Source organism: Rhipicephalus microplus, chromosome 9 (genome assembly GCF_043290135.1).
Source record: "Rhipicephalus microplus isolate Deutch F79 chromosome 9, USDA_Rmic, whole genome shotgun sequence".
NCBI lineage: Eukaryota > Metazoa > Arthropoda > Arachnida > Ixodida > Ixodidae > Rhipicephalus > Rhipicephalus microplus.
Genome location: NC_134708.1, coordinates 26,436,201 through 26,452,980, shown reverse-complemented (window position 1 = coordinate 26,452,980; position 16,780 = coordinate 26,436,201). Strand labels below are relative to the sequence as shown.

The 16,780-nt window shown below is 46.4% G+C and overlaps 1 protein-coding gene and 1 long non-coding RNA gene across 4 annotated transcripts in view; both read right to left on the bottom strand.

The window, feature by feature from the left end:
* LOC119164945 (hemicentin-2) overlaps positions 1-16,780 on the bottom strand; it is a 144,294-nt gene that overhangs the window by 16,276 nt on the left and 111,238 nt on the right. The window lies entirely within an intron of this gene.
* LOC142771627 (uncharacterized) lies at positions 788-4,944 on the bottom strand. 2 transcript variants are annotated; one of them, XR_012886030.1, is made up of 5 exons: positions 4,838-4,944; positions 1,897-2,979; positions 1,731-1,835; positions 1,562-1,675; positions 788-1,265 (listed from the first exon to the last, which is right to left on the bottom strand). It is a non-coding gene; the product is annotated as an uncharacterized LOC142771627 (long non-coding RNA). The 2 variants fall into 2 exon arrangements; XR_012886029.1 differs by having other exon boundaries at positions 1,731-2,979.

Below are 16,780 nucleotides of genomic sequence, written 5' to 3'. Positions count from 1 at the left end.
CTTTCTGAACAGATGTGTGATTATAAAAAAAAACGTTTTTAACGATTCAGAGTACTTGGTATTCTACTATTGGAGTGCAGAAAGACGTACCAGTCATGTACACTATAAGGTGGACACAGAAAAATGATGTTTAGGAGAAATATGAACATGTGTTTAGAAACAGCGATTACCAATTTAGAGTACTATACTATGGGAGAGCACAAAGGCGTCCCGTAAGCGTCACACTTCCTGAACCCCTGTTGTGTTTAGGTAAACTGGTTAACGGTTTAGAGTACTTGATACTCTACTATGAGAGAGCATAAAGCCATGCCGTGGTCCTCGCATATGAGGAGTCTCAGAATGTGTTAAAAAAATTGGCAATTCCCACATAGAGAAATAAAGGTTAAGAGTGGACACTCCCGTAGACCCAAGCGGCCCAATCGACCCTAGCACACCTAGTGGTTGGTGAGAGCAAGTGGCGTGCGCTTCCTGTTTCGGTTTCACTGGCGCAAATTTTGAATTACTTTTTACTTTGCATAACCGACGTTTGGCTATGACGAAAGTTCATGATTTCAGACCACTATTCATCGCCCAAATGGATAGTTTTTGTAGGTCGTTTTGATTTAGCGATTCCCTGTTTTGTTTTGTTCAGTGGTTCGTGCGAATTGGTCGTGACATAATTTTTATTTTGATTAAGTTATAATAAAAGAGATGCAGTTAATGATAATTCACTACGGTTTTATTCTTCGGGCTTGTGTTTTTCTTTTGGAACAAGTGATCAATGTATATATCAGTCAAAGAGACAGAGTATCCGCAATGTTTTATTCAAAGGTAAGGTAGAGTCTGAGAATATAAAAAGCACAATATGACAAAGGTAGACAACAAATGCACCTCGCCTTACAAATAAATTGTAACAAATATTGTAACAAATACAGAGAGAACACAGACAACGCACACATCGCTAGAGTTGGCAGAATCCGAGAAGCTGGTGAAGTATGACACACCGGGCCAGTGGGTAAGTAAGGATCTATGGCAAAAACACAGCGCACAATGCTGATGAAGGAAGAAGTGACATATACACAGCAATGAAGTCGCGAATCACGCCTCCTCGGTGACGTGCGGTCGGATAACTCCAAGGGCCTTTGAAGTCGATGACGGTGCTTGGTGAGGCTGTCTCCGCAGTCTTTTGATAGTTTTCCGCTGTGCTGCTACTTTGGCTTGCAGATGTTTAATGGTTTGCTCGTACTTCATTGATGGAGACATTGTCGCTGGCACACAGGAACGCACTGCAATAAACAAAAAAATCGATGTAAAAGCGAAGAACAACTAATCCCATACGAGCACTTTTCTCGCTCTTTCGGACCCAAGGTGCACAACTTTCTGTGGTGCAAAGTTTTCGATTCCACTACCTAAAAACAAACCGTTCACAATGTTGACAATGCACAAAAAAAATGAAAATCACTGAGAGCCCACCCTTACATTTTGTAAGTGCACACGTAGTGTCCTTTTGAGGATAGTTTCCTCAGAATGTCCTAAACACAAAATATCACATTAAAAACAGCTGCAATAAAAGCATAGTCACCATTTTCTCTAGAGCACTCAGGCGTGGAGCTGTTGGCGGAGACGTCTTCTGGAGGGTCTTGTGAAGCTTGTTCAGTGCCCCGGACAGTGCTGTCGGAACATTCTTGCGAGCGGCCTGCGGAAGTCTCTATATCAATCCACTCTGGTGTTGAAGTGAACATACAACTTACCGGTAACACAAGTTCCTTTTGTGACAGCTGAATGACTGGTTAAGGTTTTCTCCGGCAAGACAAAGTCAGCGGAAATTCTTTCACCAGCTACAGGGGAGCTGCCACCTGCAGAGGTTTGTTCAACAGTCAATTTGGGTAAAAAAAGAAATCGCGACACTGAACGCACCCTGCTCATCGGGGCACCTCAATGTGTGGGAGCTGCTTTTTGAAGCCTCTACCGCAGGTCCTAAAGAAACGAAATTACGACAATGTGTCAGTAAGAGGCTTAAAATAACACAAACTGAAGCTCATCCGCACCTTTCAGTGCAGCTTATGCAGTCATGTCACAGTCACTATGTGAAGCAACGCTCAGAGAACCTGCATATATGTGCAGTTGGTAAAAGGTACAAAGCTTGTAGCATGGGGAAACTTAAGCAGCTCTTTCAAACGCATAAATTGGTCGAACGTGGAAGAAAAGAGAAGGCACCAATTAGGAAACAAGTAATTTGTGATTTTTGGAATTATCAACCGTGCCAGCTTTCACTGATGAAAGGTATATGTACATGTGCACTCAGGCTTGAAGATAACGTGACATAGCCCTTTAAAGTCTTTCAAAACAAGTTGCGCAGGTCAAGAGCATCAAAAAACGACAGACACGTAAAGCCGCTGTTAGGAAGGTAATAGCCCACAATTCACAAAATTTAAGACTTTCCAAGTGTTACTTGTATAGTGAGGTTTCTCCATCGGCTACAAAGATCTTCGCGGTTAACTGTTGCCACTGATTCAATACAAGTGGCTGCTATTGCACATATTTGAGTTTCAGTCAATCACTTACATGGTGCTGCTGGTTGCACACTGGGAACAGCCATTCTTGTAAGCCTTGTGTGCCCAGGGTCCATGAAACTTTGAGCAGTAAAATGGTTGCTACAAACCCTGTACGTTGCATACAATAGGCTGGCCGGCTTACTCGGAAGATCATCGCGTCCAGCATACTACATCCATGCTTTCATCCTGCATTGGCAATGAACTATCAGCTGAAAGGGGAAGTGCTTGAATAGTGATTTTTAATTGTTACCCTCACTGAGCAAGTACGAACAGTAAGCCTAAAGACATGCAAACCATACAAAAGCTTTAACACACCTGCCGTCCCGTGGTATGCGGAAGAAACTCGTCCCAGGCTTCTTGTGGGTTCTGCCATTGTTGAAGCACCACGATACACAGCAGTAGCTGCCGTATCTTGGACCGCCGGACGGCATGGCATCAGCACGGTCTGAAAATGTTAGTAAGTGGATGCTTCGCTGTCAAATTACGAAAAAGATATGTGCACGTCATAAGTGTACCAGCAAACTCCTTTGAATGATTAGCTAATCGATGCACAATACAAAACCAGTGATACATCTCTGACCCATAAAACTCTGACTTACAAAGATAGACGTCAAGACCACGTACAAAGATCTTCAGAAGTTTCCAGGCCGCTATCCCTTGTAATGCAATGGTATCGCGGCCTGGGAACTGTATAACACCTTCGCGCGTACGCAGTATCAGCAGTAAATTGGGAAGAAAAATCGTAGTTGAAATTTGTGCGGTAAAATTATATTCGAAACGTCAAAAAAATATTGTGGGCAGCTTGCACTAGTGGCACAAGGCTAGCGAAGAAACGAAGATGATGGTCACTTGGCTAGTCCAGATTTACCTCCGGCACACCAAGAATTATTCGTGTTCCGAGCCTTCGGGAAACGCGTTGTGAAGCTTGCGAGGCCCAGCGAACGCTTCTCAATATTTTGCACCGAGCCACCGAGCCTATGACATAGCTGCCCAGCTATGCTCAGCCATAGCCTCCTATATTTTTTTGTGCCCGCGCATTAGCGCTAAATACATACGCGCCATCCGTCCCTTATAGTTTTGGCGCTCGCCGCCAGATGCCGCACCAATCCCATAATAACAGCAGACGACGCGGCCTATGCACGCTTGCGTTTATGACGGTCTAGAAACCGTCTACATTGCATTGGATTATGCGTATACGTTAAGAAGTGCGCACACACCAAATTTTTAACACAAGCACTGTATGCAGAATGCAATGTGAGCTTTGTTATTTGATTTCGCGCTCAAAGCTTGAGCACTTTTCGAGACAATGGTTTGACATGAAAATCTTTTGCCAAGTCGTGTTTGTCAGTCACACTCGTCGCGAAGTTCAGAAAAAGTGGGCGGAGAAACTTCACGAGCACAACCTCCAAAAGTTTTTTATGATGTCCCGGGGTCGAGCACTTGAGTTTGTCACGTTTCTGTAGTATTTGCGCGGCGTTGTCAACGGCAGCCTTCAGTGGCTGATTCATCTTTCTCGCTCTTGCGAGGAAAACTTCCGCGTAATTCTTTAGAGAATTTAGAACCATTACGAGCTCAGTTGACGGATACAGGAGTACACCTGGGTGGATATCTCCACATTCAATCAGAACATGCTCCGCCGTTTCCTTATCTTTCCCGCAGCATGTGCATTGTTCTTCTTCTTTACTGAATCTTGCTTTATAACTACGCGTTCTAAGGCAACCCGATCTCGCTTCAAACAGTAAAGCGCTTCCCCTTGAATTATCGTAAAATGCCTCCCTCCTTATTTCATTTTTGCCCTTTCGGTAGTTACTCAAGGTTTTTTCTCCATAGCTGCCATCCATTCTCTCGTTTTGCGCCTCGGCGCTCCGCCAGGAGCGCTCGCATCCCATAATAGCTCGGGGGACGGCGCTGAGGGACCGACCGCTCGGGCACAAAGTTATAGAGGAGGCTATGGCTCAAGCGCGCACAGACGCTCGCGTCCGTGGCAGACGCGGCACCCGTCGCCTTTGCTATACTGCATACGTTGCACAATGTTCCCGTCTAGCCGCCGCATAGAGCCGCAAACTTTCTTTTTAGCGAACCTCCCCGTCCTTACAAGCTTCAGAAAAAGGTTACAACTGCGTGAATGAGACGCCACGTAAGAAACAAACTCGCACACACGAAGCGCAACGTGTGTGTGTGCATCTTTCTATGTTTGTTGCATGGTGTCTTATTCGCGCAAGTGCAACCGTTTTCTGAAAAAAATGACCCAACAAGACCAAAAACATGTCATTCAACAAGCTTCGCTTGAAAACGTGCCTCACCTGTTATCTCACGCACGAAAACGCCGACGCAGCCGACGTTGACGAAAGCGACGAAAGCTTCTCGCTGTCAGTCATGCATGGGCTTGTCGCTGGGTAGATGGTGTTTATGACAGTACGGCTGAAGAAAAATGATGGCGTAAGGTGTGTTGAATAAATTGTTTTTATGTATAAAAATCATACCAAATTTGGGCGTATAATTATTATTTTGTAAAAACAATTCTGTTGCATTGATTATAACTGTTTTTTTTTTTTGCGCTTGCGCCCTCTGACGTTTGGTGAGAGCACTAGTTCGTTACGTAGTCGTGACGCACTTCCTGAGGCCAGGTTTCGCGGAGTGTCCGCTCTTGTCTTCTTCTTTCTCTATGATTCCCACGTGCAGTGGGAATCGCTGATATGCGAAGCGCGAATGAGAAAGGTTCATATGACACTTTAAAATCAGCACAAATTACAAGGCGGAGGTAAGTTATGCCGTACATGACTTTCATGTCATGATTATCACATTTGGACGTGTCATTTACCATCGTCATCTATTCACAACACCTGATAACAAATTTGGTATAGTTGCAGCTAGCGAAACGGCCATGAGCACGCTATGAGCGTAGCATGTAGTCATGTTTCACACGACACGAATGTCATGATTATCATGTTTGGACGTGACACACATCTCCGTCGTCTATTCACGTGCCGTAATAACAAACTTGGTGTATGTGAGGCTAACGAAACGGCAGCGAGCGCACGTAACGTTGACGCGCGCGCACGCTGGGCGCAGCGACGCTACGCTAGCAAAACGCGAGCATTCTATAGTCTGACCACTGCCGCCTGAATCGGGCGCGCGATCCAGGCGGCCGTGGTGGGACGCTAGGCGCGATAGCGTCTGTCGGCGAAGCCCGGCGGTAACCGGCTCGAAATGCGACACGCTGCATTTCGCGCCGACGACGCTACATAGACAGCACCGCGTCTGCTTAGCTTCGTGACGGATGGACGTCGGGCACGCTCAAACGCGCATGCGTCAAAGCAACGCAGCGCGCCGTGCGCCTGCGAGTATATGCCAGGCAAATTGGCGCCTGGCGTGGCATCGCCGGCGTGACGCGACGAAACGAACGCCGACGCGCCCGCACGCCGGGACAGCTCGCAGTGCTTTGGCGCCTTGAGTGTGGCACGTAATCACGTTTTCACCTGACACGCATCTCATGATTATCATGTTTGTACCAGTCACACACTTTCGCCATCCATTCACGTGACGTAATACCAAATTTGACATATGCAAAACCCAGCGAGAAGACCGAAAGCGCATCGTGAGTGTGGCATGCAGTCATGTTGTCACATGACACGCATGTCACGATTAACGTGTTTGGACGTGTACTTTACATATGTCATTCGTTCGCGTCACGTAATACCGAATTCGGTACATGTGAAGCTAGCGAAACGGCCGCGAGCGCATCATGAGCGTAGCATGTAGTCATGTTGTTACATGACACGCTTGTCATGATTATCATGTTTGCACCAGTCACACGCCTTCGTCATCCATTCACGTCCCGTAATACCAAATTCGGTGTATGTGAAACTAGCGAAACGACCACGAGCTCACCATGAGCGTGGCGCGTAGTCATTACTGATGATTTACATGACATGCATGTCATGATTTGCACGTTAGAGTCTGTCACTTGTGTTCGCCATGCGCTCATGTCATACCATGCCAATTTTGCAACAGGCATGTGAACGAAACCACCGCAAGAGCAGCAAGACCATGAAATGTAAATCATAACATTCATGACATACATGTCATGGTAGTCATGTTATCACTAGTCAATTATGCTCGTTATACAGTCATGTTATGCCATACCAATTTTGGTATAGATACCATTAACGGAATGGCCAGGAAATCTAAAGGTCGTATGTGGCTAGACAGACAGACACAGACAGACAGACAGACACAGACAGACACAGACAGACACAGACAGACACAGACAGACACAGACAGACACAGACAGACACAGACAGACAGACAGACACAGACAGACACAGACAGACAGACAGACACAGACAGACACAGACAGACAGACACAGACAGACAGACACAGACAGACACAGACAGACAGACACAGACAGACAGACACAGACAGACACAGACAGACAGACACAGACAGACACAGACAGACAGACACAGACAGACAGACACAGACAGACAGACAGACACAGACAGACACAGACAGACACAGACAGACACAGACAGACACAGACAGACACAGACAGACAGACAGACAGACAGATAGACAGATAGACAGATAGACAGATAGATAGATAGATAGATAGATAGATAGATAGATAGATAGATAGATAGATAGATAGACAGACAGACAGACAGACAGACAGACAGACAGACAGACAGATAGATAGATAGATAGATAGATAGATAGATAGATAGATAGATAGATAGATAGATAGATAGATAGATAGATAGACAGATAGACAGATAGATAGATAGATAGATAGATAGATAGATAGATAGATAGATAGATAGATAGATAGATAGATAGATAGATAGATAGATAGATAGATAGATAGATAGATAGATAGATACGCTCAAAGTCGCCGAAGTTTGGCTAAGAAATGCTGCGCATTTGAAAGTGGACAACAATTTAGAGTACTTGGTACTTTACTATCGGAGAGCAAAAATCCGTCCCACGATATTCATAGTCAAAGGAACGAACGAAATACAAAATGGTAGACACAAAATGCATCAAAACATACGCTGGAGGGGCAGCAACCCACGTAGTTCTTAACAGGTGCGATTAAAACGCCAGTTTTGCCAGATGTTAGCGAGAAAACCAGGGAACAGTGATCACAATAGAAGTCAAAAGGAATTGGAAACCTAACGTGTTTTCGCGTTTCTGAGAATATTTCTAAATATGAATAATACTGTCACTTGAGCACGAAAGACATTTCAAAAATAATGTATTTGTTTCGAACCTCGAATAAAAGCACATTGTATGAACGAAAACACATAGCTACTTCACTGTCTCGAGGGTAGTCTCTTCATTCGGTTGAAGGCACGTTTGCCAGCGCATGACTAACGTTGCTTGTGATTCTTATGTGGTTCTTAAAGGGAAAAGAAGAGAAAAGTGAGCCCAGTAACTGTCTGCATCACGGTGCGACACCTCAACAGTAGCTTGCTTGGTAGTCGGTTAGTGCGGGACGGCTTTAGGCTCTCCCATAGTCGAGTATTAAGTACTCGAAGTCATTAACCACATTTTCTAAACACACGAGGGATAAGGGTAAAGGAGGGTTAAAAGGATTGGACTGAAAGGTGGACGTGTTCGAAGGCGCGGGCCTTCGACGTTGTCCCTGCGGGGGCTAGTCCGGAGACCGTCGTCGACGTAATGGCCTCAATAGTTGGCCTCTCAGAGGTACACTGCATTCAGCACATGGGAGGCATGAACTTCCAAGGAACCGTCAAGAGCATGGCCTCCATTACTCTCATCATCGACCCTGGCTACCTGACCATCGGTGGCGAGCGTATTTCTGTCGTTCCCGTCGGCCCGCAGGTAACTAACGTTGCTTGCCTCTTCTTACCAGCCTTCGTCTGCAACGAGGTACTCGTCCAGGCTTTGTCCCCATACGGCAAGGTATTTATTGACCGCGACCGTTGGCTTCGTGAGTGCAAGACGCGGAGTTTTCATTGGCACACGCTTTGTCCGAATGGAAATGAGTTTCACAAATCCCGTCCCCAACTATCTTCGCGTTTCTGGTCATCGAGTCACATTCGACTACCGCGGTCTGCAATGTATCTGTCGTCGATGTGGCTCAAGTGGTCATTATCGAGCAAAGTGCACAGCATCATTCTGTGGTCGCTGCGGTGTGCCCGGGCATGAAAGCGAATGTTGCGACTGCCCCTGCCGACGTTGTGCAGATGGCCACCCTACCACCATCTGCCATGTCCATCGTTCATATTTAGATGCTGCTGCGGGGACCTTTCCTGCCCTACTGTCTTTGTCACCAACGGCAACAGATGAGCGAGAACCCGAAGCTGTAGTAGAAGAATGCCAGAATTCAATTCTGAGAGCTGCATTAAACGACGAAGAAGAAGTGTGCAGCTTGGCGAACCCGAGCACGCCATGTTTGTCAATCTCAGCGATAAGAACAGCCACCGTGGTTGACCTCGTGTCTGTCCCAGGCAAACATGCCGTGTCACGTTCGACGTCGGCCCAAGCTGAGAAATAAAACGCTTGCAGGCAGCGACGCACCGGACTCATCGTTAAATCAAGCAGCTGAGTGCTCAGTAGACGACAGGGAAGGTGACATTAAATGAAAAAAAGAGAAAAAGAGAGCCCCGTAACTGTCTCTCAGGGGGAGGACACCTCAACAGTAGCTCACGAAAGATGGGGGTAGAGAAGTGATTAAAGGATAGAATTAAAATGTAAAGAGATAGAGAGAGAGGAAGGAGAGAGCGAGGCGCAGGAACAGCGAACGACGGAAGTAAGGAGAAGACAGGAAAGATGGACACAGTTGCAGGAGTCCGAGGACGGGGCACCACTGGCGAGAGTTCTTGTCGGCGTTGGGAGATGGCGTAGGGAAAGTCCAGTAGGTCAGAGCTACGCTGACGTTACGAGGTCCACGGGCGCTGGTGTTTCGCCAGGAACAGAATTGCAACCGGATGAGCAACCCGTTGGCTCATTCCGAAAGCCAGGCTTGCGACTTCCTTGAACAAGTAGGAAGACGCCATGGGAGCTCTTTACTGACGCGTCTAGACCAGCAATCCGTGATCAAGGTCGTTGGAGGCGGCGACAACGGTGACGCTGCAGCCCTACCACTATCTGATTCGTCAGCAAGCAGCTTCAGCCTCGGAGTCGACAGTAGCATCGGACTCTCTTCTAGCCTAGACGGATGTGACGGGGAAACGCAAGCTCCGCGGACGTCAAGCGTGCTCAAACGTCTGGCACCAGCTCGGACGGCACCCAGGATAGCCGCTCCGAGTCTCAGCAACCGAAGAAACCTCGACCCTCTTCTAGAGGCTCGAAATATGCTGTGTAGTGTGTACTCCAGTTCCCCCGTTCAGATCTCCAGGGTACCGAACAGAAAAACATGACCAGGTCACTCACAATAATTTCAATATAAATGACACCCTGAAAACCATACCTTTGTATGTTAAAGAGTTCCGTAACCCAGTAAAGCAAGCCGAAGTTATCAGCATAGCCCACGCAGAACATTGTGATAATCAGTGTTTACGAAAAACCAATTTTTTTACCATTGACCACGTTCGTGCATTCAAATGCGCATTTATTTAGACTGTTACTTTTCTTTCGCGACATCTCGCTTCAGTGGAGTTGGAATTATTATTTTAACCGCGTTTTTAAACACAATCGTCATGTTTTCTATGATGGTATTGGATGGGTAATGGCTTTTTACTGCGTCGTATCATCCTTCAAGCTGCGCATTTCATATATTTATGGGCCAACTCAAGCAGCGATGTCTAACAATTTTTTCCGTGACCTGGATGTGTGTTTTCTAGACGGTCGTCATGTCTTACTCACTTGAGATTTTAATTGCGCATTAGACACGCAAGCTGACGTGCAAGGTCCAGGATGGGGTCACTCTGATTGGAACACGCGGGAGCTGCGTCGCCTGGTCCAACATTTCTCTTTGATAGATACGTATACAGGCTAGTGCATGGACCACAGTATGTCTGGACTTGGCGGCGTAGTACGTCATCTAGTTGGTTGGATTGTTTCTATGTGCCGAGCGTGCTAGCTTCTTACGTATTGCACTCCGATGTAGTAACATTACCATCATCCCCTGTTTATATATCCGACCACCGACCAGTGACGCCTGAGGCTTACTTTCCCTTTTTATCATCAGTGAGACTGTGGCGTCTTGACATCCGCATTATGCACGACGCGCGTTCGCGCTCCAGTTTATCTAGAATCTTGCGCGCCTCTCTTTTGGGATCCAGTCCGGAGGAGTGGGACGCGCTCAAGACACAGTGGCGTTTACACTGCTCAGTAGAAGGGCGTGCCCTTAGACACCGTACGTCCGAAAAACTAGCGGACACTGCCACAAAGCTGCGTATTGCTCTTCGTGTTGATCGGATAACTCCCTTGATCCGCGCATGGCAGCGAGAGTTAAGGGGTCATGTTCAAAGCCTTATTGCAGCGTCGTCCTTGACGGCGGCTGCTTGGCGTTGCAGACGTAATTCATGTGCTCACGCTGAGGTTCTGCCCTTTGCGAAAAGCTCGCTTCTCAACCCGTCGAGTCCACTAGGAACTCAGGCCACCATATTCTTACCAACTGCGTTGCCACCGGCACGTGATCAATCAGTTTTTCTAGCTCACTTTGCCAACATGGCTCGTACGACAATGTCATCCCATCTCGGTACCACCGAGACAGCCACAATGTTAAATAGGCTCCCTCGAATTTCATCAGAAGTAGCTGAACAACTTTGCACAAGTCCGTCAGCTGACGAAGCAAAAGAGGCACTGTCTTCCACGAAGCGTGGCTCGGCCCCCGGGCCGGACGGGTTGCCTGTTGAGTTTTATTACACGTTTTGGGACGAAATTGGTGCTCTTTTCACATCTGTTATTTGTTGCTGTTTCGCGAACTTTGATTTCCCTTATAGCTTTCGCGATGGTCGATTCGTTTATATACCTTAACATGGCCCATCGTCGGTTCGCCCAGAATAGTGGAGACAAATAACACCCCTCAACGTTGATTACAAAACTTTCGCAGCAGTTATCCCTCTACGCTTGAGAAGCCTGATGCCTTCCTTAATAGGTCATCATCAGGCGTGCTCTATTCCTGGAAAAGAAATCCACAGTCTCTCCTTTGTTTTGCGTGATATAATTGCATACACGTTAGAAAGGTCAGCTCGGGGACTCTTGGTTTCACTTGACCAAGAAAAGGCATTCGATCGCCTCGAATATAGCTTTCTATTTAGCGTAATGGCAGCATTCGGCTTCTCCCAAAACTTCATTGAGCTTCTCAGAAACGCATACCGAAATATACACAGCACGTTGTTTCTTGATGGTTTAGAGAGTGTGCCATTTCCTGTTACCCGTGGTGTTCGCCAGGGGTGTCCTTTATCCCTTGCACTTCTTGTACTCAGCTTCGAACCATTCCTTCACTGGCTAAACGCTGATCCATACGCTCGAAGCCTTCCTCTTCCAGGTTGTGGTACCGTGACGGTGACAGAATTTGGTGATGACATCACGTTGTACTTGAAGAATGAGGGCAGTTTATCCCGTAGCCTGCGACTTTTTGCTGCGTATGGGACGATTTCAGGTGCTGTGTCAAATATTTCAAAATGTCAATGTTGTGATGAGCGTCTTTCTTGGTCATGACAATATTTATTCATTGTTTCCCCAGACGCCTGCCTAAGTCCCTTTTTTGGTGTTCAAAAAAGTGACTCCATTCGCATTGTGAAGATTTATTATACTTGCAACGGCATATCAGCCTCCTTGTGGGTTTCAGTAGTCAAAGATGTAAAACGACACGTCCGGGAAGCACAATAGTATGAATTACCGATGCTTGAAAGAAGGTTATTAGCACTGTGTTTTGCGGCCGTGTTTGGTACCTATATCATGTCGTACAGCCCTCATTACGAATTACTGGGTCGTTGCAATCCCTCATTGGCTCATTTTTGTGTCAGGTGGAACAGAGCTGGTTTACCGAGCAGCACTTGGGCAACCATGAAACTGCGGTGGATTTGCATTCCCATTCGTCTGTGTTCGCTGCCAACTTGCCCTACGATTCTCATTTCGGTTGTTGCATGGTGATCAGTGCCCCGTGCGTGATCTTGCCTGTTATTTCTTAGGTACCATGATACGCTATTTACTACCAGATGCACGGCTTAATTCTGCACCGCAAACACTTCACGTGCCTGCATTTTACTCAACGGCAGTAGCATTTTATCGACACGCGCAGCAGGTTTGTCCCGATGTGGACATTCTCGAAAGCCACAGTGTAGATACAACGGCGGCTCTTCTGCTACCTCTGGTTCCTCCAGCCCATCTAGCACGTTCAAGACATGTCTCGTGGAGCGCGATAATGGCATCGTTATTGCCTGGTCACCTCTGTGACTCCATGTGGCGTCTTGGATGGAGAGTACTCCCAACACGGGACAGAATGGAGAAGTGGGGCATGGTGCCACCTTCCACTTGTCCTAAGTGCCCGTCACAGGAGTCTAACCAGCATATACTGCAGCTATGTGTCATTGCAAAAATGTGTTTTGGAAGTCCGTTAGCACTAGTTCTCGTGGCCTAGATGTTAATCGCTTTGTCGCATCTGGCCGCTGCTCGCGTAGTCGCTTTGCACGCCTTCTAATAGCTGCGGGAGCTTTTTGTTTATGGCGTAATAGGTGCGAAGCTGTGGTGGCAGGTCATCGTTCTCGTGCTCTTTTTCCGATTCTGGGACGCCTCTACTCTGAACTCTTATCGTTTCTGTCGGAGGAATTGTTCTTCCTTGGGGAGGAAGAATTTCTGCGAGAATGGTCGTGCCGCTTTCTGTCCGTGCCGCTTTCTGTCCGCTTTCTGTCCGTAGATGATAGACGCGTTCGATTAGTCTTCCACCTGGCCTGGTTCCTATAGCCAGGTCACCAGTCCATGCCTGATTGGTGCATGTAATCAGTATGTGTTTACTATTTTTATGTGTTTGTGTATGTCCCATATGGGTGTGAGCTCTCCTATATATGCACTTCACTCTAACGCTGTAAATTGTGTAAATTTCACGAATATTGATACCTGCTGTATATACTTGCTATCATCTTCACCAAGCCTGGTAAATTCTGTACATATATCATCATGTAAATTGTCCATATTGTGATTGATGTATATGTGTAGTGTATGTAGTTATTAGTAACATGGACACCCTACAGATTTGGAGATTTCTGTTTAAATGACTCATGTATGTTGTGCTTTGTCATTTGTTTGTTATTGTGCTTGTTGTATAGACGCTCATTCCACAGGTTTGTTGCATCTCACGATAGAATAACCTTTTTCTAAACACATTAAAAGGAAGGAATTAAAAGGTGTATATAGAGAGAGGAAGGAGAGAGCGAGGCACAGGGACAGCGAGCGACGGAAGTAAAGAGGAGATAGGAAAGATGGACACGGTCGCAGGAGTCCGAGGACGAGGCACCACTCGGCGAGAGCTCTTGTCGGCTGCAGGAGATGGCGTAGGGCGAGCCAGTCGGCGAGAGCTGCGCTGTCGTCGGAGATCGCGGGGGCACAACAAGTCGGCATGAAATCCAGCGAGCCAGTATTTCCTTCAACGTATGTTTGACCAACACCTCCTAGATTTCCCGCGCCTGCCGGATTATCGGCGGTCACTTGGGAAACGGCTGTCGTCGGAACTACGGTGGTGGCGCCACTCAAGTAGGGGTGTCTTAAAAAAGGTTTTTACGTTTTTGGAGCTTATATGCAACAAAAATAACGTAGAAAGCTTTTTAAAGGCGTAAACGTAACTATAATTAACCCTACGTAAGTGACGCCGTCATTCAGCAAGCAACTTTTAATACAAGTCATCCTCTGAGATTAGTAGCAAATGCCAAACTTGCCGATCCGAAAGGCCAAGTACAAAGACCCTTACCTCTACGTAGGCAGCGCCGCCATAGATGACCGGCGTTTCGCGCTCATCCGGCAGGCACGGGAAATCTAGGAGGCGTTGGTTTGACAGAGCGTTACTTGAATCTCCCCCATTTTATGTATGAACACATAAAGCTATAGGCGTGTGCTCGGTGGGGCCGGTCAGGACAGGGGATGCCACGCCTCCCCCCCCCTAGTCACCTAAGAGGGGAGGGGCGAAATATACGCAGCGGGGGGGGGGGGGGCGCTGTGATAAACCTTCGCTCCCCTTTCTCGGGAGCACTGCGCATGCATGTACACTCAGCCACTCAAATTCGTCGATAAAACACGCTATTAGTGAACGACAACCATGCACTAGTGAACACATTGATCACTAATATAACTAAGTTTGCTGGAGAAATGCAAGAAGTTGTGTAAAAACGCGATAAGCGACTGGAAGCTTCTACAAACAACCTTGCGAAAAAACAAACGCAAATCCGCTTATCATAAGCGGAAATGGTAATTATGATGCGTTAGTGCAGCCTCACTATCTCTAGATAATAAAAAAAAACAGCTTCTTAAGACGTTGCATGTCAAAGTTTCTAATCCGCTTTATTCTTGGTCTTCGGAACGAGGATCAACACAATTTCGCATTCTCTCTCGCTTTCTTTTTTTTTTTGTTGAAAAAATCGGGCTGAATGTTCACAAAAGCACACACCACGCGGCTACGCATTGCATCATCATCCACGAGTGGGTTTCGTGCCATCTTCAAATGATGGCAAAACCATACGCTCTATTTTTTGCTTCTTTCTCAAGAGAGAGAGAGAGAGATAAACGAGAAAAAACGAAGGCAGGGAAGGTTAACCAGGTGCTAGTATCCAGTATGCTACCCTACACTGGGGTTGGGGACTAGGGGGTCGAAACAGAAAGGGAGAGTTAAAAAATAAATAAGAGAAAAACACCGACACACACGCACACACAAAATCAGTCCACTCAGAGGCGTTCCGACAGGCCAATATTACTATAATAATATATGAGGTTTCGCAACCCAAAACCAAGATATAATTATGACAGACGCTGTAGTGAAGTGCTTCGGAAATTTCAACCATTTCGTGTTTTTTAACGTGTACTGACGTCGTACAGTACATGGGCCTACCGTTTCGCCTCCATCGAATTGCAACCGCCAGGGCTGGAATCGAACCAACGACCTACGGCTCAGCAGCAGAGCACCCTACACAATGTTCGACCAAGGCGGGCTTTCTTTTTTGACTGGCATTGAGAACAATGCCACGTGCCACTTTTTAACACTGCGCATCTTTCTATACTATTTTCTACCATTTCTTGTTCAAGTTTTACCGTTAAAATCACCGTAAGTATAGGTGGTAGGGCTTGTTCAGAAAATGAGACGTGGCCAACTGAAATAAAAACTTTGAGGATATGATCGCAAACTCGGAGAAACGCTTCTAGGGAACCGCGTCTCAAATCAAATACTTTTTTCACAGACGAACCTCCTTGGGGTGTGGGTCGTTTGTCCTCCGTTTGTATGTAATATGTAGTATGTATGTGCCAACTCCAAGTTATGAATTGCTCACTAGATGGCGTTGTGCGTGTATGCTCTTGAAATTAATATCGCTAAAAGGCGCTAGTGCTTTCTGTATAGTTGACCATTTCGTACAGTTGACACACAAACACACACACACACACACACACACACACACACACACACACACACACACATACATACATACATACATACATACATACATACATACATACATACATACATACATACATACATACATACATACATACATACATACATACATACATACATACATACATACATACATACATACATACATACATACATACATACATACATACATACATACATACATACATACATACATACAGATGGAATGACGGGTGGACGGACGCTTCGCCCCACTCATCATCGTTCGCTCCGTGGGTATGCTGTGAATTTTTTTTAATAAGTGGCTGCTACATCACCCGAGAACCAGCTGCAAACATGTGCCTTTGAGCGAGAAAAAAAAACGGAGATAATTTTACCGCTGGCACTGGCACAAGTTTGAAGTGTGGTGTTCGTACCGTCTGAAAAGATTGTGCAAACTACGTGGTTTGGGTTAGTATGACAAGTGCGTGCTTTTCCAGTAACGCTCGTCTTTCCCTTCGCGAGTGGTTAGAGAATGGTTTGTGGGCATCTGTGAAGCGTAGCAGCTTCGTGAGACTATCAATCCAGCCGGCTACACCAATGTAACGTAATTAGGGAGTTCTACAGCCGGAACTAGGACACGATTATAAACGACGTCGCATCGAGATGCTGTAGATTGATTTGGCTAGCTTGGATTCTTTAATGTGCACAAAAATC